The sequence below is a fragment of the Aquarana catesbeiana genome, linkage group LG05, assembly GCF_042186555.1.
Source record: "Aquarana catesbeiana isolate 2022-GZ linkage group LG05, ASM4218655v1, whole genome shotgun sequence".
In the NCBI taxonomy this organism is placed as follows: domain Eukaryota; kingdom Metazoa; phylum Chordata; class Amphibia; order Anura; family Ranidae; genus Aquarana; species Aquarana catesbeiana.
In genome coordinates, this window is record NC_133328.1 from 540781181 (window position 1) to 540807038 (window position 25858).

The window sequence follows — 25858 nt, forward strand, 5'->3', positions numbered from 1 at the left end:
TCTTTCTGTCTCCTTTGCCTCTATCTCCCTACTTCTTCCCCTCATTGGTCTCTGGCGGTGGTCCTGTGTCCATACCGTCGGGGGGTGGAATGCACACCTTTCAGGGGTCTTTGGTTTGCCCTATAGGGCAAGCGCGGCCACCTAATGCTCCTTTTCAACCTGTGGAGCCTGGTGATGATGGCAGCGGGCCGCGCCAGGCCGCACATGCTCGATGGCCGGCAGGAGCGCCTTCCGTCATGTTGGTTGAGCGAAGAAACCCTGGTATTTTTCCAGCAAGTGGGCGGGTGGGTCTGCGGAAGGTCACTGCCCTCCCTCTGCTCTATTTAATAGGCTTGGCCTGCCTGAATGGCGGGCAGACACATGTATTAAACAGACGGCTCTCCTTGGGTTTTCCCCTCTGCAAGACAAGTGTTCTTTGAGCGCCTCCTGCTGTTTCCCTGCAGGTATTACTCAAAAAAAAGAAAGAAAGAAAAAGGGAGCATTTTCCTTTGACCTTTTGGGAAGCATATTTTATTCTTTCATCCCAAATATTTTTAAAACTTTGCCTTCTTTTCCCTGCCTTTCCTTTTTCAGCTGGCCATCCCACCTGTTCTTCAGCCATGAGTCAGTCAGCGTTTATATAAGACCCTTAACTTCTAAGGTAGGTGACCAACATGTGGGTAAGTTAAGTAAGGTAAAAAAAAAAAAGTGCCTTCTTTTGCGGATTGCTTTGATTTGCTTCAGCCCTGCATGCTCACGCTGTCAAAGATCTAGAGCCAGAGAAGAAAGAGACTCCTCAGGAGAGCGCAGCCACAGGCACCGCTCCCATTCCAAAAGGAAGTAAAAAAAGAGGCAGCACGCCTCCTCTTCTCCTGAGCAAGACCAGCTTCCTAATAAAAAGACCTGCTGGGCCTGTGGAGCAGCTCCAATGGCCAACAAGCGAGTTTGCAGGGGCTTCCTGGAAGAGTTCGCTGTGGACAGAGAGCAGGAGACTGCACAAGTGTCAACCTTACTGAAGAAGGTGGTGCGAGACTCCATCATTGGGGTCCCGTCCATTATTCCAGCCAGACAGCCTGTTAATTGCCCCAGACAGGAAGCTCTGATAGAGGATCAACCAGGAACTTTAACAGGTAGCGCTCCTCATTTCCTCGGAAGACATCAGTTCCTCCTCTTCGGAGAGTGATCCGGAACAGCTCGGATTTAGCTTCTCTCTGGTGGATACATATATCCAGGCAATCAAGCAGGCCATTGCATGGGAAGAAGAGGAAGCCCCCAAGAAGGCGAAATCCTATTTTCCTTTCCTCCAAAAGCACCAATCCTTCTTTCCTTTCATGGAGGAAATTAAGGCCGTCATTAACCACTTGCCGACCGGCTCGCACCGATATACGTTGGCAAAGTGTCACGGGTGCGCAAAATGACATACCCATAAGTCGCAGCGTCATCAGCTGTTAGCGGGCGCACGTAAGCTGCCGCCGGCACTTGCAGCGCGGTAGCATACCCATGGGTCCCACGGACTGGATGTCTGCCGGTGGCCTGCGATCGTGGCACGGAGAGGCAGAATGGGATGATGCCTATGTAAACAAGGCATTCCCTGTTCTGCCTAGCAACACGACAGGGATCTACTGCTCCCAGTGATCTCTGTCATGTTCTAGTGAGCCCATCCCCCATACAGTTAGAACACACTGAGGGAACACAGTTAACCCCTTGATCGCCCCCTAGTGTTTAACCCCTTCCCTGCCAGTGACATTTACACAGTAATCAGTGCATTTTTATAGCACTGATCGCTGTATAAATGCCAATGGTCCCAAAATAGTGTCAAAAGTTTCCGATCTGTCCGCTGCAATGTCGCAGTCATGATAAAAATCAGATCACCGCCATTATTAATAAAAAAAAATATATAATAAAAATACCATAAATCTATCTCTTATTTTGTAGACGCGATAACTTTTGTGCAAACCAATCAATATACGCTTATTGCTTTTTTTTTTAACCAAAAATATGTAGAAGAATACATATTGGCCTAAAGTGAGGAAGAAATTATTTTTTTTATTTTTTTTGGGGGGATATTTATTAGAGCAAAAAGAAAAAATATTGCTTTTTTTTGTTTATAGCGCAAAAAATAAAAAACGCAGAGGTGATCAAATACCACCAAAAGAAAGCTCTATTTATGGGTTAAAAAGGACGTCAATTTTGTTTGGGTACAACGTCGCACGACCGCGCAATTGTCAGTTAAAGTGACGCAGTGCGGTATTGGTCAAGAAGGGGGTAAATCCTTCCGGGGCTGAAGTGGTTAAGCAAGAGTGGCAGAACACTGAGAAAAGGTTCTCATTCAACAGGCTGCATAAGCTATATCCTCTGCAGGAGGCAGATGTAGACTCTCTTGACTCCCCTCCGGTGGTGATTGCAGCAGTCGTTAGGCTGGCCAAGATCGTTACCCTCCCAATGGAGGATTCAACCACCTTTAAAAATGTAAGGGATAAGAGGATAGATCTAGATTAAAAGAGAATCTATCAAGCAGCTGGGGCAGCCTGTTGTCCAGCTGTAGTCCTCACCTCGGTGGCCAGCGTCTTGAAAATCTAGATCCAAAATGTTGAATCAGCCAGGGGGGTTCCAAGAGCAGATATTGAGTCTCTAGAAGAACTCAAGGTGTCATCCGATTTCATTGGTGAAGCGGCTATAGAAAAAAAAATGACCCTCAGGACGGCACGGCAGGCATCTTGTGCACTGAGGAGGACGCCCGTATCATCCCGATACCATCATTGGTATACACCAGTATAGGCTTACTATAGAGCGGTGCACTGACGCACCTAATCTGTGTGAGTACCCCTGAAGGGGACCTTTTTTGTTTTATTCAATAAATGGTTAAAACTGTACTTGCACTATCAAGTTTTTTCCTGTTTCATATCCCGGTGGTGTATGCTGAGGAATCCAGGAGCCCAATACTATTATAGAGCCCGAAGGCGGTTCACATACGTGTTTTGACTTAACTTGATCGCAAAGTCGCACGCTCCAAGGTGAGCATTTATTACCTAAGGGGGGCACCTGAGCGATGACACCTTATCACGGCTTGGATCACATCTTTTGGATGGCACTGACTTTTATCAATACTGGATTAATGACGCAATTGGTTGCTGCTTACATGCACATGAGCACTTTGTTATATGATCTTATCAGAGCATTGTGTTTCAGCACGGTCATCATTGATTTATTTGGACACTGTATGAAAGCACGGTCATCATAGATTTATTTGGACACTGTAGGAAAGCACAGAAGCACTTTGATATATTGCTGTTTTTTTAATATTTTTTATTTTGTGGTTTGTAATACACAATTATGCACTAGGCACTTTACCTATATTATCCATAGTATGATATATGTGTATTAACATTTATAATTCACTGGTTTAATATTTATTTTTGAGATCAATTATTCACTGTGCACTTCTTATACATATCTTTTAGCGCAGCGTATATATATTTATAATTGTCTTTGCACGATATATGTGACATGTGTAACGCTAGAAGCTTTAGGTAATTTTATTTACATTTTAGCATCTAGGAATTGGTGGCTCGCAGGCAGGCATGTACTGGCCATTGGGACTACAGGGAGTTTCCCGGTGGGCCGATGGCTCAGTGGGCCGATTTCAGTGACAGTGGACCGCTGCCTCCCTCCGGTCCTCTGTTCCCCCCCCCCCCCCGCAGTGCTCACCTCCTCTCCCTGGCTAGTTATGCAGCGCGCCTGAATACAGATATGATGCTCAGGAGTCAACACTGAGAAGCTCATCATACGATCTGGAATAATGTCTAGCTTCCCCACTGGTACTGCCTATAAGAGAAATAATGTAGAACGGCTAATGGCTAGTGGGGGGGGGGCTTGGGTGGCAAGCCGGCATGGGAGAGACCTGTCAAAGTGGGCCAGTCTGGATGAAGTCCAGGGCCAAATTTTTGTCCCAGTCCAGCCCTGTGCAGGGCCGGCCCAAGACATTGTGCTGCCTGGGACCAAGAATGAAATGCTGCCCCCCTCCAAAAAAAATAATCACGCCCACCAAAAGGTCCCCACATCCATTATTTTATACCATGACAATTAAAGCTAAAATTAAATGTATCAGGAAGTCAGATTTACATCCAACAATGCTGGTGGGGGGTTCTGACCAATGCAGCTGTGGTGGTAAGGGGGGTTCAGACAGAGGCAGATATGGTGGTGGGGAGGGCGGGGTTCATACAAACAGAGGCAGATGTGGTGGTGGGGAGGGGGGGGGGGTTCAGACAGACAGAGGCAGATGTGGTGGTGGGGATGGGATCAATGGGTGCTAGTACTTACATGCTTACAGTGTCGGTCGTGCCTATAGCGATGCCTTTTCCAACATGGGGTCTCTTCTTTCAGCAGAAAGCTCTGCCCCCTTTACACTGTTGGCTGTCAGCGTGTCACTGTCTCCTGCCACCAGATGCTGCATGTCACTTGTCAGCAGATGCAGCTTATCATTTGCCATGTCACTTGTCAGCAGCTGCAGCGTGTCACTTGCCACGTCACTTGTCAGCAGCTGCAGTGTGTCACTTGCCACGTCACTTGTCAGCAGCTGCAGCGTGTCACTTGCCACGTGACTTGTCAGCAGCAGCAGTAGCGTGTCACTTTCCACATCACTTGTCAGCAGATGCAGTGTGTCACTTGCCACGTCACTTGTCAGCAGATGCAGGGTGTCACTTGCCAGTAGATGCAGCTTATCACTTGCCACGTCACTTGTCAGTAGATGCAGCATGTCACTGGCCACGTCACCTGTCAGCAGATGCAGTGAGTCACTTGCCACGTCATTTGTCAGCAAGCGCAGCTTGTCACTTGCCATGTCACTTGTCAGCAGATGCAGCTTGTCACTTGCCACGTCACTTGTCAGCGGATGCAGTGAGTCACTTGCCACGTCACTTGTCAGCAGACGCAGCTTGTCACTTGCCACGTCACTTGTCAGCGGATGCAGCTTGTCACTTGCCACATCACTTGTCAGCAGATGCAGTGTGTCATTTGCCATATCACTTATCAGCAGATGCAGCTTGTCACTTGCCACGTCACTTATCAGTAGATGCAGATTGTCAGCTGCCACGTCACTTGTCAGCAGATGCAGTGAGTCACTTGCCATGTCACTTGGCAGCAGATGCAGCTTGTCAATTGCCACGTCCCTTGTCAGCAGGTGCAGTGTGTCACTTGCCACGTCACTTGTCAGCAGATGCAGCTTGTCACTTGCCACGTCACTTGTCAGCAGATGCAGCTTGTCACTTGGCACGTCATTTGTCAGCAGATGCAGATTGTCACTTGCCACGTCACTTGTCAGCAGATACAGATTGTCGCTTGCCACGTCACATGTCAGCAGGTGCAGTGTGTCACTTGCCATGTCACTTGTCAGAAGATGCAGTGAGTCACTTGGCAGCAGATGCAGCTTGTCGCTTGCCACGTCACTTGTCAGCAGATGCAGCTTGTCACTTGCCACGTCACTTGTCAGCAGGTGCAGTGTGTCACTTGCCACGTCACTTGTCAGAAGATGCGGTGAGTCACTTGCCATGTCACTTGTCAGCAGATGCAGCTTGTCACTTGCCACGTCACTTGTCAGCAGATGCAGCTTGTCTCTTGCCATGTCACTTGTCAGCAGATGCAGCTTATCACTTGCCACATCACTTGTCAGCGGATGCAGTGAGTCACTTACCACGTCACTTGTCAGCGGATGCAGTGAGTCACTTGCCACGTCACTTGTCAGCGGATGCAGTGAGTCACTTGCCACGTCACTTGTCAGCGGATGCAGTGAGTCACTGGCCATGTCACTTGTCAGCAGATGCAGCTTGTCGCTTGCTACGCTGCCTGCCACTGGGTCGAAGGGGACCCCGTCAGGTAGGATGTACGGGGCCCCATGATTTCTAACAGCGGCCCTGATGCCCACTGTAGTGGCTGTCATGTCTGGACCAAGAAGGGACTCTGTGGACAGGGGAGGAGAGAGAGATACACTGCGCCTGCTCCACTGCTTATTTCAAGGGAACCGACCGGGCTTGTGTACTCCTACTTCCTGGTAGTGGTGGAACGCACAATAGGGCGGACGTGATGTCATCAGCCGGAAATGATGCAAGACATGGGAGGCAACACGGTCATAATTTCTGGCTGATGACATCACGTCCGCCCTATCGTGCGTTCCAGTCACCAGGAAGCGGGAGTACACAAGCCCGATCGGTCCCTGTGAAATAAGCAGCGGTTCCGACGAAACGGGCTGGATAGCAGGTCCCACCGGGTCCCATGGTAGGGCCGGCCCTGCTTGTAGGATTGTCCTTCTATTGTTAGTCACCTGGGGCCATTTCTGGCAGTTTCACAGCGCCCCTCCTCCGGATCATTTCTCCCTCACCAAGATTCCGAAGGCTCCACAGAAGGCAGCAGTTCTGCTACAATATGTACAAACCTTGCAAGCAAGCACAGCAAGCCGTGATACAGGTTCCATCTTCAGAAAGATATACCGGGTTTTACTCCACCCTGTTCATGGTCCGCAAAAAGGATGGAGGCTGGCGTCCAGTCATGGATCTAAAAAGTGTTAACCACTTTTACTTCTGGAAAGATTCAACATGAAGCCCATCCACACAATCATCCAGACAGTACAACCAGGCGACTGGATGCTTTCCTTGGATCTTCAGGACGCCTATCTGCATGTCCCAATCCTGCCCTCTTTTCAGAGGCATCTCAGGTTTGCCATTGGTCGCACACACCTGAAATTTACCAGCCTGTCCTTCAGCCTATGCATGTCCCCCAGAACATTTACAAAGGTCCTCATGGCAGTATTAGCCCTACTCAGAGTGAAGGGTCTTCGGGTCTATCATTATTTATACGATGTCCTTCTATTGGCCAGGGACTGGAGAGAACTCCTGACACACAGGGAGATCCCTATTAGTACCTTACAGAAGTTTGGTTGGATGATTAACATCAAGAAGAGCAAGCTTGCCCCAACCCAGCAATTGGTATACCTGGGGGCACTCTTCAATACGACCAAGGCCTCTGTCTCAATCCCGCTAGCAAAGGCGTTTACAGTCAGGAACAGGGTCCTGCGAGCGGCAACATCCACCCACCTGTCAGCATCCCAGTGTCTCAGCCTTTTTTGCACCATGTCCTTGTGCGTTCCCATGCTCCATTGGGCACATTGGCACATGCGGGAGTTCCATGCACAGTAGAGGAAACAGTTTCTAACACAACTAATAACAGTATCTTTCAGCATGAGGAGGAGCCTGAGGAAAAGATGATCTGCACTCCGGTGATTGCTCTTAAAAAATGTTGTATCTACACCTTTCCCCTGGTTTTTCTGATTATGAGATTCCTCTTGAGGCTGCTGAAGGAGAACATGATGGTCATGGCGATTCTTCCATTTTGGCCGCAGAGACCCTGGCTTCCGCTGGCAGTCCATTTCAGCGTACAACAACTAGTACCCCTCCTGGTGTTTCCACGCCTTCTGATTCAGGGAGACTTTCTGCATCCGTTATGCATAGACTGGAGCTGCAAGCATGGCTGTTGAGAGGAGGAAGCTGGAGAACCTAGGATGCTCTTCTAGGGTAGTCTCTACTCTATTAAGAGCCAGAAAACCTTCCACGAATCAAGTATATGCCAAGGTTTGGGACAAGTTTTCAAGTTCCCTGGTGGGATGGGAAATGGACCCTTCTGCACCTCCACTTTCAGCTGTCCTAGATTTTCTTCAATCAGAATTGGACATGGGCCTTAGCCTGAGCTCACTCAAAGTACAAGTGTCAGCCATCTCAGCAGTGACAAAGATAAATGGGCTGAAGACCTGTTAGTAGTGCAGTTCCTAAAGGCGGTCAATGAAATTAGACCACCTAGGGAGAGAATCTTTCCCCAATGGAATCTGTTTGTGCTGGTGGACTTTCTATCTGGCCAACCTTTTGCTCCGACTGAGCAGTGTTCCTTGTGAGACATTACACAAAAAGCTGTTTTTCTGATGGCCATCACTGCAGGCAGGAGAGTCTCACTTCAGGCCTTGGAAGTATCAAATAGGCATATTACCTTTCCAGGCTACATGAGTTGAATGTTTCAAGAACCTTAAGTAAATACCTGTCAGCCACTGCTCCCTTCAGATGCTCGGCTAAGCTCTTCATAATCCCAGTGGGAAAACACAAAGGAAAGGAGGCTACCTCAAGAACCTTGGTGAGCTGGATCGTCAAGCTTATTCACAGAGCGTACATGGCAAGAGGGTGTGAACTCTCTTCAACGGTGACGGCACACTCTACCAGGGCAGTGGTGGCCTAGTGGGCAGCCTTTTCAAATGTGTTGATGGAGACCATCTGCAGAGCAGCTTCATGGTCCTCTCAAAACAACCTTTCTAAGGCATTATAGGTGTAGCACTAACCCCCGAAGGAGCTGCTGATTTATATCGGGCTGTTACTGTGTTGAGCTTTGTATCTGACAATGTAAGCACCAGTCACTTAGTACTTTTTCAATGCTTTAATAGGGAATAACTTGAAGAAGTAGCAGGAAAGAGGTAGAAGAACAGTTGCAGGTAAGTTCAAATACCTTTTCTTAAGATCTCTGAGGACTTACATTCTCGTAGACGAACGTATCTTCATTCCAGGGTTTAATCTTTGCCCACCTGGATAGGTCTCTCTCACTAACCTAGCAGCCGGAGTGTAACACGAACAAAAAGAAAAGTCTCTGCCACAGACTTTAGAAGACCAATTTAACTGTACGATCCTCTGCCACAGGGCGTAGTAGTTTTAGATGAACAGCAACACAGTACCAGAACCTTAAAGCCGACCCGGCAGTACTTGTGCGGTAGATTAGATTAAGATGCGTCCTCCAATCAAGTCACCAGGCCCCTCTTGAGACCAGCCTTCCGCACGGTCCTCTCCAGGATGGGTCCTCCCCTGGGTCTTCTCAATTGCTCGGCTTCCCGCAGGACAGACAGCACAGGACCATCCCAGCAGTAGTAGGCCCCAGACAGGCTTCTGGGCCTACTTGCATGGCTGCAGAGTCGCAGCCCTCCGGCCTGGAGAGCCACGAGGTAGAACTCCCCTAACACATGGCATCTGTCCCTTAAATACTCTCTCCCAGAATGCACGGCAGCGGTCCACCTCTGCCGAGTTGCCTCCGAGTAAGAAGAGCACTCAATATACCTCAGCTTGTTGCTTTTCCAACACCGACCTACGGTGACAACGACACCTACAGGTGACAGTGTGGAACTGCACGCAACACAGCCAGTGCTGTAACAGAGGCTAAATTAGCTATAGATTAAATTTGAACTATGTAAAGAACAGATGACCCACTAAATTTACGTATAAGCGATAGATTAGAAATCTACCAGCGCTACATAGGTTAGATCTGGATGCCTTATCGTCTCTAGATTTTGGGAGAAGAACAATCCAATCTTCTCTTACATTGTAAATAAAACTAAAAATTGTTTAAGCAGTACCCACCCTGTCAGCTAGTTATTTACCACTAGTATGCTGCCATGTTGGCATTAGGAAAACGGAAAATTGTATCAAATACTTACCGTAGTTTTCAATTACTGACGCCAAACCATGGCAGCATACGGACCCACCCTTGTACAGTACGTTTCGATATGCGGCTTGTTACAAAGAATGGGGGGGGGGGGGTGCGGCTAACTATGCCTTTTTTTATGCTATTCACTGATCCTGAAAGGAGTGGTCAAGAGGCAGAGCTCTATCACTAGTATGCTGCCATGGTTTGGCATCAGAAAAGGAAAATTACGGTAAGTATTTGACTTAATTTTCAGTTTTTTCACATAAATAGAGCTTTAATTTGCTGTTGCCACTGTTTTTGTTTGTTTTTTGTGATATAAACAAAAAAAGACAGAAAATTAATATATATATTATATATGGAGCATGGCGGACAAGATGGGTGAACTAGAGATACTGTTGTACAAGGAGGATTTGGATTTTGTGGGAATTTCAGAGACCTGGTTCAACAGCTCTCATGATTGGCTGGCAAACATTCAAGGGTATACCCTATACCGCAAGGATAGAGAGAGTAAAAAAGGGGGAGGGGTATGCCTATATATCAAGAATAATGTACAAGCGAATGTGAGAGATGACATCACTGAGGGAGCTAGAGAGGAGGTGGAATCCTTATGGGTAGAGCTCCAAAGGGATGAAGCTAAGGGGAAAATAATACTGGGAGTATGCTATAGGCCCCCTAACCTGAGGGAGGAAGTGGAGACGGATCTCCTATCACAAATTGGATTAGCAGCAAGGATGGGAAGTGTTATCATAATGGGGGATTTTAATTATCCAGACATAGACTGGGCGGAGGGAACCGCGCATTAATTTAAGGCTTGCCAGTTCCTTAATGTCTTGCAGGACAATTTTATGGGTCAGATGGTAGATGCACCAACTAGAAATAAAACATTACTGGATCTACTGATTACCAACAATACAGACCTGATCACGGATGTGGAAATACGGGGCAATTTAGGTAACAGCGATCACAGGTTAATTAGTTTCAGTATAAATCACACAAATAGGAAACATGAAGGGAACACAAAGACACTGAATTTCAAAAAAGCCAACTTCCCTAAACTACAAACCTTGCTAAAAGGCATAAATTGGGATAAAATATTAGGAACAAAGAATACGGAGGAGAGATGGGTTTGCTTTAAGAGCATATTAAATAAGGGCATTAGCCAATGTATCCCATTGGGTAATAAATTTAAAAGAGCGAACAAAAATCCTGGATGGCTTAACTCCAATGTAAAAATGCATATAAAAGCAAAGGAGAAGGCCTTCAAAAAATACAAGGTTGAGGGATCATCCTCAGCATTCAGACTTTATAAAGAATGCAACAAGAAATGTAAGGGTGCAATTAGGACGGCTAAGATAGAACATGAAAGACACATAGCGGAGGTGAGCAAAAAAAATCCCAAGAAATTCTTTAAGTATGTAAACAGTAAAAAAGGGAGGACAGACCATATTGGACCCATAAAGAATGAGGAAGGACATCTGGTTACAAAGGATGGGGAGATGGCGAAGGTATTGAATTTATTCTTCTCCTCAGTCTTCACGAGCGAATCGGGGGGCTTCAGTATCCAAAACTGCAGTGTTTATCCTCATGACACAACACAGGAAGCACCTCCATGGTTAACAGAGGACAGAATTAAAATTAGACTTGAGAAACTTAACATTAATAAGTCGCCGGGACCAGATGGCTTGCATCCGAGGGTATTTAGGGAACTCAGTCAAGTGATTGCCAGACCGTTGTTCCTAATTTTTACAGACAGTCTACTGACTGGAATGGTACCAGCTGATTGGAGAAAAGCCAATGTAGCACCAATATTTTAAAAGGGCCCAAAATACATCCCTGGGAATTACAGACCAGTTAGCCTAACATCAATAGTATGTAAACTCTTGGAGGGGATGATAAGGGACTATATACAAGATTTTAGTAATAAGAACGATATCATTAGCAGTAATCAGCATGGATTCATGAAGAATCGTTCTTGCCAAACCAATCTATTAACCTTCTATGAGGAGGTGAGTTGCCATCTAGATAAAGGAAGGCCCGTAGACGTGGTGTATCTGGATTTTGCAAAAGCATTTGACACAGTTCCCCATAAACGTTTACTGTACAAAATAAGGTCCGTTGGCATGGACCATAGGGTCAGTACATGGATTGAAAACTGGCTACAAGGGCGAGTTCAGAGGGTGGTGATAAATGGGGAGTACTCAGAATGGTCAGGGGTGGGTAGTGGGGTTCCCCAGGGTTCTGTGCTGGGACCAATCCTATTTAATTTGTTTATAAACAACCTGGAGGATGGGATAAACAGTTCAATCCCTGTATTTGCAGACGATACTAAGTTAAGCAGGGCAATAACTTCTCCGCAGGAGGTGGAAACCTTGCAAAAAGACCTGAACAAATTAATGGGGTGGGCGACTACATGGCAAATGAGGTTCAATGTAGAAAAATGTAAAATAATGCATTTGGGTGGCAAAAATATGAATGCAATCTATACACTAGGGGGAGAACCTCTGGGGGAATCTAGGATGGAAAAGGACCTGGGGGTCCTAGTAGATAATAGGCTCAGCAATGGCATGCAATGCCAAGCTGCTGCTAATAAAGCAAACAGAATATTGGCATGCATTAAAAGGGGGATCAACGCAAGAGATAAAACGATAATTCTCCCACTCTACAAGGCTCTGGTCCGGCCGCACCTGGAGTATGCTGTCCAGTTCTGGGCACCAGTCCTCAGGAAGGATGTACTGGAAATGGAGCGAGTACAAAGAAGGGCAACAAAGCTAATAAAGGGTCTGGAGGATCTTAGTTATGAGGAAAGGTTGCGAGCACTGAATTTATTCTCTCTGGAGAAGAAACGCTTGAGAGGGGATATGATTTCAATTTACAAATACTGTACTTGTGACCCCACAATAGGGATAAAACTTTTTCGCAGAAGAGAGTTTAATAAGACTCGTGGCCACTCATTACAATTAGAAGAAAAGAGGTTTAACCTTAAACTACGTAGAGGGTTCTTTACTGTAAGAGCGGCAAGGATGTGGAATTCCCTTCCACAGGCGGTGGTCTCAGTGGGGAGCATTGATAGCTTCAAGAAACTATTAGATAATCACCTGAATGACTGCAACATACAGGGATATATAATGTAATACTGACACATAATCACACACATAGGTTGGACTTGATGGACTTGTGTCTTTTTTCAACCTCACCTACTATGTAACTATGTAACTATGTATATATATATATATATATATATATATATATATATATATATATATTTACTTTCTGCTACAAAACATATCTAATAATAATAATACTAATACTAATACTAATACTAATAATAATAATAATAATAATAATAAAAAAAAGAAATCTAATTTCTTCATAAATTTTGGCCAAAATGTATTCTGCTGCATGTCTTTAGTAAAAAAAAAAATCACAATATGTGTATATTGACTGGTTTGCATGAAAATTATAGCACCTACAAACTATGGGATATATACTGGAATTTTTTTTCTTTTTTTTAATTCTACTAATGGCAGTGATCAGTGACATATAATGGGACTGTGATAGTGCGGTGGGCAATCTGACACATTATGGGAACTGACTAACTGCCACTGACATCACCAGTGACACTAACAGTGGCGGCTGGTGTTTTTTTGTTTGGGAGGGACAAACAACCACCCCCCCATCAGGGCACCTCAACCCCCCCCCACCCTTCGCAGTCTGCCAGTCCACCAGCACTTACCTCATCTAGGCGACGGGCACATTGGGCAGCGGCGGGGACCGGGCAGTGGCGGGCACATCAGGCAGCGGTGGGGACATCGTGCAATGGTAGGGATTGGGCATCAGCGGACATCAGGCTGCGGTGCTCCTGTGTCTTCTCCTCCTCGCTTCCGCTATGAGTCTCCTCCCCTCCTCCTAGGCATCCAAAAGGATCGCCTGTGCTTTCAGCCAATCGCGTGATGGGTATCAGACCTGCTTCCCGATTGGCCGGGAGAAGGATCAGTGTTGCAACAGCGAATGTTCATTCGCTGCCCCTTTTGCATTAACTGGCTGGTTGTCATGCTCTCCATAGTTACATAGTTAGTCAGGCTGAAAAAAGACACAAGTCCATCCAGTTCAACCTTAAAAACAATAAATAAATAAAATAATAAATATCGTACAATCCAATCTACCCAATTTTATACCCACAGTTGATCCAGAGGAAGGCAAAAAACCCAGCAGAGCATGCTCCAATTTGCTACAGCAGGGGAAAAAATTCCTTCCTGATCCCCCAAGAGGCAATCGGATTTTCCCTGGATCAACTTTACCTATAAATCAGTTATATTATGTACATTTAGGAAAGTATACAGGCCTTTCTTAAAGCAATCTACTGAGCTGGCTAGAACCAACTCTGGCGGGAGTCTATTCCACATTTTCACAGCTCTTACTGTGAAGAAGAAACCTTTCCGTATTTGGAGATGAAATCTCTTTTCCTCTAGACGTAAAGAGTGCCCTCGTGTCCATGTTTGGGATGGCGACGCGGGGTGGGGGTTGTTTTGCGCCCGGGGTCTGGGGTGGTAGGGGAGATGTTCTACATTATGTTTTAATTTTCTTGTGTTTAGTTTGTTTGGTGCTTTATATTTTATTTACTGATATAAGCAATGCTAAATGTAGTATCCAGTACAGTTTGTTTTAAAATTTGCAATTTATGTTGCCTGTCTACCATCCAGATTTGTTTCCCTGAAGCCAGTGATCTCTGCTGCCTTGTTCTTAGCCCCCTCCCCCCCTTTTTTTTTTTTTTTTATGGTTACCTCAAATCTTATGTCCCAGCTTAATGTTATTTCCTGGAATGTACAGGGTCTTAACTTGGCAGTCAAATGGTCTCTGGTATTTAAATTTCTCCAGAAGTATAATTCACATATCTGTATACTGCAGGAGAGTCACCTTCAGGGATCCAGGATGAAAGGTGACTTATTCTAACTATGCTAGGGGAATAAGTGTTTGGGTGCATAGGTCTCTGCCATTTAGGGTACTAGAGGCTTAAAAAGTGGGAGACACATATACAAACTGTTGTAATTCCTACACTATTCACCTGATTTGGATGTAAATACCCTCAAATTAAAGCTGAAAGTCTGCAGTTAAAGCTCATCTTGTTTGTTTCATTTCAAATCCATTGTGGTGGTGTATAGAACCAAAAGGTTTAGAATTGTGTTGATGTCCCAATATTTATGTACCTGACTGTATGTTATATATGCATGTATATACAAAAAAACTGTGTTCCTCGTGGGACTTTATTTTCCACCCCTGGCATCGGTTTCTGTTTTGAATAACATTGTGCATTTAGTATTAAGTTATGACACTGCAGCCATTTTTCTGTTGGGTGACTGTAATTTGGTTCACTGCCCAGACCTGGACAGACTGCGGGCGGTGTCTAATGCCTCGTACACACGTTCCGAATATCGTACCACCAATCGTACGACCGTTCTTGCTTAAATAGTCGCAAGTAGAAATTGAATAGCTAATAAAGTTGCGAAAATTCTCGTACGACAGACAAAAAAATCGGAAGTGATGTCATGTGTTGTAATGTATTTGTATTGTATTTTCAGACGACAACTATACTGACTAAACGAAAATCGTACGATCTGGAATCGTACGAGGAAAATTTTCGTGTATGTCCGATCGAATAATATCGAATGAACGGTCGTGATCAACTGTCGAAAGTAGTGTACACACGATCCAAATATCATACGATCCTTCCTTGGACGACCGTTTTCGTACGATATTCGGATCGTGTGTACGGGCCGTAAGGGTACGTCTGCACTAATGCAATGGGCCTCCACCTTTGCTCTGGTGGATGTCTGGAGACACCTGCATCCTGACAACAAAGAATTCACATGTCATTCCTTTAAAACCCTGTCGAGGTTGGATCTGGCTGGCTTTTGTCTCATCCATTTCTCTCCATTGGGTCACAGAGGCGCGTATACTCCCAAGGGTTGTGTCTGACCATGCCTCTCTCTGTTTAACCATTTCCATCGCTAGTCCACCAGGTTGTAGGTTATGGCATCTGTCTAGGTTCTGGGCAATGGATGACCGATTGCAGGAGCCTTTCACTGAATCTCTTTGCAATTATTGGGTTATGAACGGAGATGCTGCATCCCCTTTAGTGCTGTGGGACTCCTTTAAAGCTTGGGACAAGGGTGAATATATCTCCCGTATTCCTGCACTCCAAAAGAAGGCATCTCATCACTGGAATTTCTGGAGATGGAGGCAAAAAGGTTAGAGATGGAATATGTTTTGTCCCCAGTTCCGGATAGGTATCAGGCCTAGCAACGTATCCTAAGACAACTTGCCCTCCTGCGTGTGGTGAATACTAAAAAAGCCTTGCTGTACTCCCAACAAAGGGTGCTTGAGTATGGTGACAAAAACGGCCGCTTGCTAGCCTGGCAAAAAATCAGAGCCCTTCAATCCATATAGCAGGCATTTGGGATGCGAACAGGCAGCTACTTCTGGCTCCGGACCTAACAACCATTTTATGCAGTTTTTTAGGGATCTATATGCGTCAAAAGTTGCATACCCTCAGAACGACTTACTTTCCTTCTTAGACTCTGTCAACTTTCCAACATTGGCCATAGCGAATAGAGAGTGATTAGATGCCAATATATCACTGGAAAAGATTCAAACAGCTATTGGGCGATTGCAGGCAGGCAAAACTCCTGGCATTGATAGTCTCCCTACCAAATTTTATTCCGATTTTGTAGAGATGATAGCCCCCAAGCTTACAGCCCTTTTCTCTATATTGTCATCTCTTACAACACTCCCCGAGTCCTTTGAGGAGGCTGTCATTGTGCTGATCCCAAAAGGACAAGGACCCCCAGGATTGTGCCTCTTACAGGCCAATTTCCCTTCTAAATGTTGACGCGAAGATCTTGGCAAAGGTCTTGGCCAACAGTCTCTCTACCATTATTGAAAATCTGATTCATGTTGATCAGACAGGGTTCATGCCGGGTAAGGGGAAGGGCATTAACATACGACTCATTTTTATGAACCTTTCAATACCACACAACAATCCGGGCACTAGAGTCATCGTCTCATTAGACACTGAATAAACTTTTGACTCAGTGGAGTGGGTCTATTTGTGGGAAATCATGAGAAGTTATGGGTTTGGGCCCAAGTACCTGCATTGGCTCAAGTTACTCTATAGGGCTCATAGGGCCCGGGTCCGCACCAATGACTGGATATCAGAGGCATTCCCTCTTTACAGAGGCACAAGGCAGGGGTGCCCCTTGTCTCCTTTCCTGTTTACCCTGACCTTGGAGCCCCTTGCCATTTTAGTCATGGAGTCCTCCGAGATTAGAGGTTTGCGAGTAGGACAGTTGGAAGAGAAGTTGTCCCTATATGCAGACAATGATTTACTTTACTTAAGTGATGCGGGTCCATCGCGCCTGGCAGCCTTACAGATATTCAACGCATTTGGCTCGTTTTCTGGTATCAGGATCAATTGATCCAAATCGAATCTCTTTTCCTATTGATAATTGGGCAGTTAGCTTGGGGTCCCCCTCCCTGTTTACGATGGGTTGAGGAGTTTAGATAACTGGGGGTTCAGGTAACCTGGCATGTGTCCGACTTTTTTGACCACAATTTTCTTCTGCTACTATCATTGCTCAAAACAAAATGCTCGTCATGGTCTGGGCTCCCGCTGAACCTGATAGGCTTGGTCAAAATTATGCTCCTCCTGCGTTTTAACTACATATTTAGAAATTTTCCAGTTTGGGTTCCTAACTCCTTTTTTAAAGACATGGATGGCTGCGTGAACTCTTTTATCAGGAATGGAGCCTCCCTCCCATTTAGCAAAATCTACGATATCCCTGCCACTGAGGTTGGGGGGCTTTGCACTACCTAATTTTATTGTCTATTTTTATGCAGCAGTTCTGGTATCTATCTATTGGTGGTTTCAAAGTTCTAAGTCCAATGCGGCTATTTTCTAAGAGCATTTTTGGGATCCCCAATGGACTTGTGTAACCTAATATACCGGGGGCCCCGAGCTTACCCCTTTATCCCGGGACCCACATGTACCACTTGGTGAGTCTGGAAGATTGCAACACTACACTTTTTCTGCCCTGGTCAGTTGTCACCTGCTCAACTCCCATTTGGGGTAACCCTGAGCTTCCCCACCTTCGTACCGTTCTGTACCCTCACGTGGGGGTGCGCTACGGGATTAAGACCATTAGGGAAATAATGCCTTCTGGCACCCTGTTAACTTTTATCCACGATTGTCTCGGAGATTTTCTTTTCCGTCCTGGATGCTGTTCTGGTACTTTCAGTTACAACATGCTGTTATGTCCCTTTTCCCTACAGTCACCTATCCTTCAAGCTAATCCTATTGAGGAGTTATTGGCCCCTGGAGACTTAGACAAGCCACTCTTAACACTCCATAGGGCCCTTCTTTCAGTTGATTCACCCAGTATTGGAAAATTGTGGGAGCACTGGTTAGGGGATATCTCCTCTCTGGATAGGGAAGCCTGGGATGACTGTTTGGAAAAGGGATCAAAACTGATAAGTCTAATTTCTTCACCGGGTGTACTTTACTCCCTCAAGACTTCACAAAATGTTTCCTCAGCCGGACCCTCTCTGTCACCGTTGTAGACTCCAACTGGGATCGTACCTGCATACTGTATGTTTTGGGATTGCCCTGCTATTGTGCCCTACTGGAAGGCTATCTTTGAGATAAATCTTAGGTTACAACTTACCTTATCACCCACTCCTTCCTTGGCCCTACTGGGGATTTCAGATGATGAGCAGCACTCTCATTATTCTAAACTACTAATATTATATCTCCTTTATTATGCTAAGAAAGAAAATTCTGATGAAATGGTTGTCCTCAGTCCCACCTGAAGTGTCCTCTTGGGAGGCTATGGTGAATGCGGCTCTTCCTCTGTAAAAAATGATGTATGTAAACAGGGGTTGTCAGTGGAAAATTGAAAAAGTGCGGTCCCCTTGGACCCTGACCTGAAAAGTTTCCCATTATGACAAGGTTTGCGTCATTGGGTAGTATTGCATGTACTGTACTCATGATTGTTACAACTAACTTTCTTTCAATGCCTACTGGTTCTGTGGTGGTTATGTTTGCCTGTCAAAATTGGCTATGTGTGTATGTTCCTTTATCTGACATTGTACTGGACTTTGGTTTGCATTTTATTATGCTGTATTGCTTATTTGGAAATAAAGCACTTCTGTTTTTGTAAAAAAGAAAAGAAAAGAAAAAAAAGAAAAAGGTTTGCAGCAAAAGGGGGTGCTTAAAGTGTTTTTCCCCTAATGCATTCTCTGCATTAAGGTATAGAACACCCCCCTAACTGCCCCCCCCCCCCCGCACATCCCTAAACACCTGCCTCCTTTCACTGATCCATCAATGTCCCAGCTGCAGAACTGCTCTTCTTTCTTCCTGGTCTCACAGGAGGCATTGAGAGCAGTGGGAATCGTAGGGCCCTGCTGCTGTCAGTCAAACTTTTGTGAAGAGGAAGCAGCGGCTTACTGACATTGTGAGTGGCAATGGATGCACACAGACCAGCTGTGGAGTGTGCCCGCATGAGTGCTCCCATGGCACTTGGCTTGCTTACGAGGCACCCGTAGCAGGAAGAAGCGGACAGCATGTGTGGAGAACTTCCAGAACAGGAGGTAAGGGACCGCTATGTGCAATTTCGGTGCACAGAGCAGGTAAGTATAACATCTTTTTTTTTTCATTTAAAAAAATTATCCTTCAATATCACTTTAGTGATTGTTCCTGACATGCCAAGAAATGTTGTATTGAGCCAAAACAAAAAAAATGAGAGCTGACTGCAGTATCAGTGGGACAGATGCTCCTTTCTCTTTTAATCTTTGCTACTCACCTGGGCTGAATGCAAAGACTAGCTCTATGATTTTGTCATGGGAATGAAATTGACCATCAATGGCTGCCTTATACTGAACGTCACAGTGATTACATTTAAATACATTATAGTACCCTGCTGAGATTGGTGTCCTTTGAATCACTTTGCCCATTTTGTAAATAAGCTTTTACATCATTTTTATATGATGATTTACGTAGAGGATAAACTTTCCCATGTGCCCTCAGTACTTTGTGTTCTTTTCAGAGGCTGGTTTTCTGAATTCCTCCAATAAGATAATGCTATATTTAAATATCATGTCTTGTATTAAGTTTACATAACTTGTAGCTTAAGTAACTGAAAGCCTGCAAATGTTTGTTGTCCAATTCACTCCCTAACAGAAGCAAAGCATTTTGTTCTGTACAGCGTGTCCCTGGATTCTGCAATGGTATCTTATATTTCTAGGTGGTTTTCAGGTACTTTTCCATAAAAATCATGTCAAAACATTGACTTCTTCATTCAGTGTGTTGATATTTTTTAAGCCTACAAGCAGTGAAAGTGCCATAAATCTGCTTTTGCTTTTGTTTAGACTGGTATAACAAATATAGAATTCCAGAGATTAAAACCATTTTAGGTGGATTTATCGTCAGAGGTTATTTGGGAAATTGGACTTTAATGATCAAGATGGTAACACTGATACTTGCTGTGGCTTCAGGCCTGAGCTTAGGGGAGGAGAGTTCCTTAGTACACGTTGCTTGCTGCTGTAGAAATACCGTATATTCTCCTACCTCTTTCCCCAAGTATAGCACAAATGAGGCAAAGAAAAGGAAGGTTCTTTCGGCAGCTTCAGCAGCTGGTGTATCTGTAGCATTTGGCGCACCTATTGGCAGTGTCCTGTTCAGCTTGAAAGAACTCAGTTACTACTTACCACTCAAGACATTATGGAGGTCCTACTTTGCAGAATTGGTGACTGCTTTCATCTTGCGATCTATTAATCTCTTTGGGAACCGTCGACTTGTGCTATTTTATGTAGTGTACCACACTCCATGGTATCTATTTGAACTGATCTCATTCATCCTCTTAGGAGTGTTCAGTGGTTTGTGGGGAGCCTTTTTTGTCCGTGCACACATGAATGCAAAGGCACATATTGCCTGGAGTCTGCGCCGAAAGACATCAAAGTCTGGAAAGTATCCAGTGTTGGAGGTTATTGTGGTGGCTGCCATTAGAGCAATCATTGCTTTCCAAAATCCCTAGACTTGCATCAACACTAGCCAACTGATTAAAGAGCTCTTCACAGATTGTGGGCCATTGGAATCCTCTTCACTTTGTGATTATAAAAATGATATGAATGCTAGCAAGATCGTGGATGATATTCTGGACCGGCATGCTGGTAATGGAGTTTACTCTGCTATGTGGCAACTGTATTTGGCGCATCATGACAGTCTTCGCATTTGGCATTAAGGTTCCATCAGGCCTAATTATCCCTAGCATGGCAATTGGTGCCATAGCAGGAAGGATTGTGGGTATTGCTGTCGAGCAGCTGACTTATGATGGTTCATGATTGGTTCATATTCAAGCAGTGATGTGAAGTAGGCGCAGACTGCATCACCCCAGGGCTGTATGCTATGGTTGGGGCTGCTGCTTGTTTGGGTGGAACTCACATTGCCTAAATCAAGTTCCCCACCAGATCCTGCTGAACTGCCTGAAGTCAGAAGATCCACTCGGACTACAAAGGGGATACCACCCCGCAAGCTGTCATACACTGTCAAAACACACAGCATACTTGAACCAACATCCTGGGAAGACATAGAAAAACCTGCCAAAATGTGAAGCCAATAAATGGAGAAAGGCAGCAGAAGAAGAATTAAAGTCGCTTCAAGAAAATAAAACCTGGACACTCACAGAGCTCCCTCCTAACTGCAAAACTATAGGAAGTAAGTGGACTTTCAAAGTAAAGTCAGATGCAGAAGGGAATATCCACAAATACAAAGCCAGACTAGTTGCCAAGGGTTACTCCCAGAAATTCGGTGAAGATTACAATGAAACAATGAAACATTCACTCCCGTCGTAAAACACTCCACCATCAGAACACTTCTTAGCGTTGCAGCTGGGAAGGGCATGAAATTGAAATACCTAGACATTAAAACTGCTTTCCTATATGAAGACATTAAGGAATATCTTTACATGGAGCAACCACCAGGTTTTGAGCAAGGAGACAACCTTGTGTGTAAACTTCAGAAGAGCATCTACAGTCTTAAGCAATCTGCAAGGATGTGAAATGAGAAAGTTAACAAAGTACTTACCAGAGAGGGAGTAAAGAAGAAGTAAAGCATAAATAGAGAGATAAGAAGATGGAAGTTATCTTCACAACCAATCTCAGAAAATCTCCAAAATCTTGGAACAATTTTATATGCAAGATGCAAAGGAAGTGAAAAATGAAACCAGGCTACCAAAAGAGAAATGAAGCAGAAAACTTGCTACCCAACAATGACATGTAGCGCAATCGGTAAACTGCCATATTTTGCCACTGTGACAAGACCAGACATAGCCGCAGCAGTGGGCATACTATGCAGGATAGTCTTAGCTCCCTGTCAGCGTGACTGGAACTCAGTAAAAAGAGTGATGCAGTGCCTCAAAGGAACAATTCAGATGAAGTTACGGTTACCAGCAACATCCAATCCAAAACTGGTTGGATATCTGGAGGCTGATTGGGCTGGGGACTGCACAGACCGTAAATCCATAAGTGGATTCATCTTCCAGTATGGGGAAGGAACCACAAGCTGGTCTAGTCGAAAGCAAGTAACTGTCCTCTATCTTCAACTGAAGCAGAGTACATTGCAGCAGCACACGCTTGTCAAGAAGCAATATGGATTTGTCAACTTTTTGTGGACATTGAGATAGTCATGTCAAAACCAATTCCCATTTTGAAGACAACCAAGGAAGTATAAAGCTTACACAATCAGAAAGGGTCAATCCTAGGATTAAACACGTCAACGTCATGTATCACCTATTGAGGGATAATCAAGAATGTTATTGACATTCAATATTGCCCGTCAGAGGAGATGACTGCCGATGCACTCACCAATCCTTTGTTGAAGGAATGTCATCGTTATATCCAGAAAAAGCTGAATATATTTTGACAAAGCACATGCTGTTGAGAAGAGGTGTTGAAAGAACAACAGCAAGTAGTGTAAAGTACTGTGAACTATATACTGTATGCATTATGTCTATCAAAGCAGCAGGTGGCACTGCAGTATTATAGTGTGTATTCTATGGTAATGTAAACACAGGATGTTCTGTCTACGTTCAATGTTTACTTGTTTGTATCCTGTTCCTGAAGGTAAAGTATTCTCGGCATCCAAGAAGCTTCCAGCGCATTATATCAGTACTCTGCCAACATGCTGTATGTTCCCTATTGCACACTCTCATTCCATATGCCATGCTATATGATTCCTATTCCACTCCAACTCATTCAATATGCCATGCTGTACTTTCCATTGTTCTAATTCCGTATGTCATTCGTTCGCTATACCATGATGTACAGTGGGGATGGATGTTATATTGCAGCCATTTGCTAAAGTCATTTAAGTTCATTTTTTTTCCTCATTAATGTACACACAACACCCCATATTGACAGAAAAACACAGAATTGTTGACATTTTAGCAGATTTATTAAAAAAGAAAAACTGAAATATCACATGGTCCTAAGTATTCTGACCCTTTGCTCGGTATTTAGTAGAAGCACCCTTTTGATCTAATACAGCCATGAGTCTTTTTGGGAAAGATGCAACAAGTTTTTCACACCTGGATTTGGGGATCCTCTGCCATTCCTCCTTGCAGATCCTCTCCAGTTCTGTCAGGTTGGATGGTAAACATTGGTGGACAGCCATTTTTAGGTCTCTCCAGAGATGCTCAATTGGGTTTAAGTCAGGACTCTGGCTGGGCCATTCAAAAACAGTCACGGAGTTGTTGTGAAACCACTCCTTTGTTATTTTAGCTGTGTGCTTAGGGTCATTGTCCTGTTGGAAGGTAAACCTTCGGCCCAGTCTGAGGTGCTGAGCACTCTGGAGAAGTTTTTCGTCCAGGATATCCCTGTACTTGGCCGCATTCATCTTTCACTCATTTGCAACCAATCGTCCTGTCCCTGCAGCTGAAAAACACCCCCACAGCATGATGCTGCCACCACCATGCTTCACTGTTGGGACTGTATTGGACAGGTGATGAGCAGTGCCTGGTTTTCTCCACACATACCGCTTAGAATTAAGGCCAAAAAGTTCTATCTTGGCCTCATTAGACCAGAGAATCTTATTTCTCACCATTTTGGAGTCCTGTAGTTGTCTTTTAGCAAACTCCATGTGGGCTTTCATGTGTCTTGCACTGAGGAGAGGCTTCTGTCGGGCCACTCTGCTATAAAGCCCCGACTGGTGGAGGGCTGCAGTGATGGTTGACTTTCTACAACTCTCTCCCATCTCCCGACTGCATATCTGGAGCTCAGCCACAGTGATCTTTGGGTTCTTCTTTACCTCTCTCACCAAGGCTCTTCTCCCCCGATAGCTCAGTTTGGCCAGACGGCCAGCTCTAGGAAGGATTCTGGTCGTCCCAAACGTCTTCCATTTAAGGATTATGGAGGTCACTGTGCTCTTAGGAACCTTAAGTGCAGCAGAAATTTTTTTGTAACCTTGGCCAGATCTGTGCCTTGCCACAATTCTTTCTCTGAGCTCTTCACGCAGTTCCTTTGACCTCATGATTCTCATTTGCTCTGACATGCACTGTGAGCTGTAAGGTCTTATATAGACAGGTGTGTGGCTTCCCTAATGAAGTCCAATCAGTATAATCAAACACAGCTGGACTCAAATGAAGGTGTAGAACCATCTCAAGGATGATCAGAAGAAATGGACAGCACCGGAGTTAAATATATGAGTGTCACAGAAAAGGGTCTGAATACTTAGGACCATGTGATATTTCAGTTTTTCTTTTTTAATAAATCTGCTAAAATGTCAACAATTCTGTGTTTTTCTGTCAATATGGGGTGCTGTGTACATTAATGAGGAAAAAAAATAACTTAAATGATTTTAGCAAATGGCTGCAATATAACAAAGAGTGAAAAATTTAAGGGGGTCTGAATACTTTCCATCCCCACTGTATGTTCCCTATTCCACACATTTCATTCCGTATACCATACTGTGCAGTTGCTATTCCACCTCTCCATATTTTCCAATCAGAGAATGCTTGACATTCATTAACGATTTGCCCTCCAGAAGGTTTTACCACCTCCATGACCAGGGCATTTTTTGTTATGCAGCACTCTACTACTTTAACTGGAAATTGCTCGGTCATGCAACACTGTATGCAAATGAAATTTATATAATTTTTATCCACACATTGTATAAGCAATAGTTTTAGCTGTCATGAATGGGTTAACATTCATGAACAGCGTGCCTAAGGTTGTGATCTGTAAATGGTCACAGCTAATCACATGGTCCAAGTAACTCACAGTTTGTTTAGTGTGCCGCTCAGGCTCGATCACTATGAGGAGTAGGGTGGGTGATGCTGCAACCACTGCAGGAGTGCCAGCAAAGGATGGAGCTTGTCCCAGCTCCTGTAGTCACTGTAAGGAAGAGAAGAAAGATCCCTGGCACCGTACATCCATGGAGTCCTGTGGTGGTATGATAGAGACAATCTCAGCCTGGGCTCCCGCTAGACCATGCCTCTAATGTGTTTCACTCCACCCCCCAGAGCTTAGTCATGGGCATGGGTGTATGTGCGGTGTCTGGGATCATTCCTCTCTTCCTTCTGGTCACATGGTCCAAGTAGTCAAGTGCCATGTGATTGCTGTGGTCCAATGACAGATCACAACTTCAAGCAATCTGTTCATAAATGGAAATCTATTGGGGCCCAGCTTATGATCTTGCACACATGCCCACTGATTTCATAAATAGCCCCTGTTCCACGTGGCTTTTTTCAGGGGCACTGGAAGCAGTGGGCCTGTGTGCACAATCATAATTTGGGCCTCATTGATTGATTGATTGATTGAGAGAAATTAATTGTGACATGTGTAGCATGCTGCTCCAAAAAGTGGGTCTGTTTTTTTTTCGCTGAATATTAGGCATGGCTTATAGCGGTGTGGTAAATGGGGTCTGAATGAGGTGGCATGGAATGGGAAATGTACAACGCAGTGCAAAGAATAATGGGGCAAAGATGCCAATGCACGCAAGCATTTCTTTGGCATGATTTCAGTGCCTTGGGTAGCCCATTGAAATGAATAGAGTTGGGAGGGCTTTAGATCTTTTCCACATTGATTCTGACATTGCCTAATTTTAAAAAGGTACATGTGTATAGTTTTTTTCACCACTAGGGGCTGCTATATCGCAGTAATAGGTGTCCCCATGAAAGTGATTAAATTCTCTTCTCTTCTGATTCTGACATTGCCTAATTTTAAAAAGGTACATGTGTATAGTTTTTTTCACCACTAGGGGCTGCTATATCGCAATAATAGGTGTCCCCATGAAAGTGATTAAATTCTCTTCCGGGTGCGTGGATCAATTTTC

General features: G+C 44.7%; 1 pseudogene; it reads left to right on the forward strand.

Moving 5' to 3' along the window:
* Window positions 1–907: 907 nt before the first annotated feature.
* On the forward strand, window positions 908–20980 carry LOC141146067 (H(+)/Cl(-) exchange transporter 3-like; annotated as a pseudogene).
* Window positions 20981–25858: the final 4878 nt, after the last annotated feature.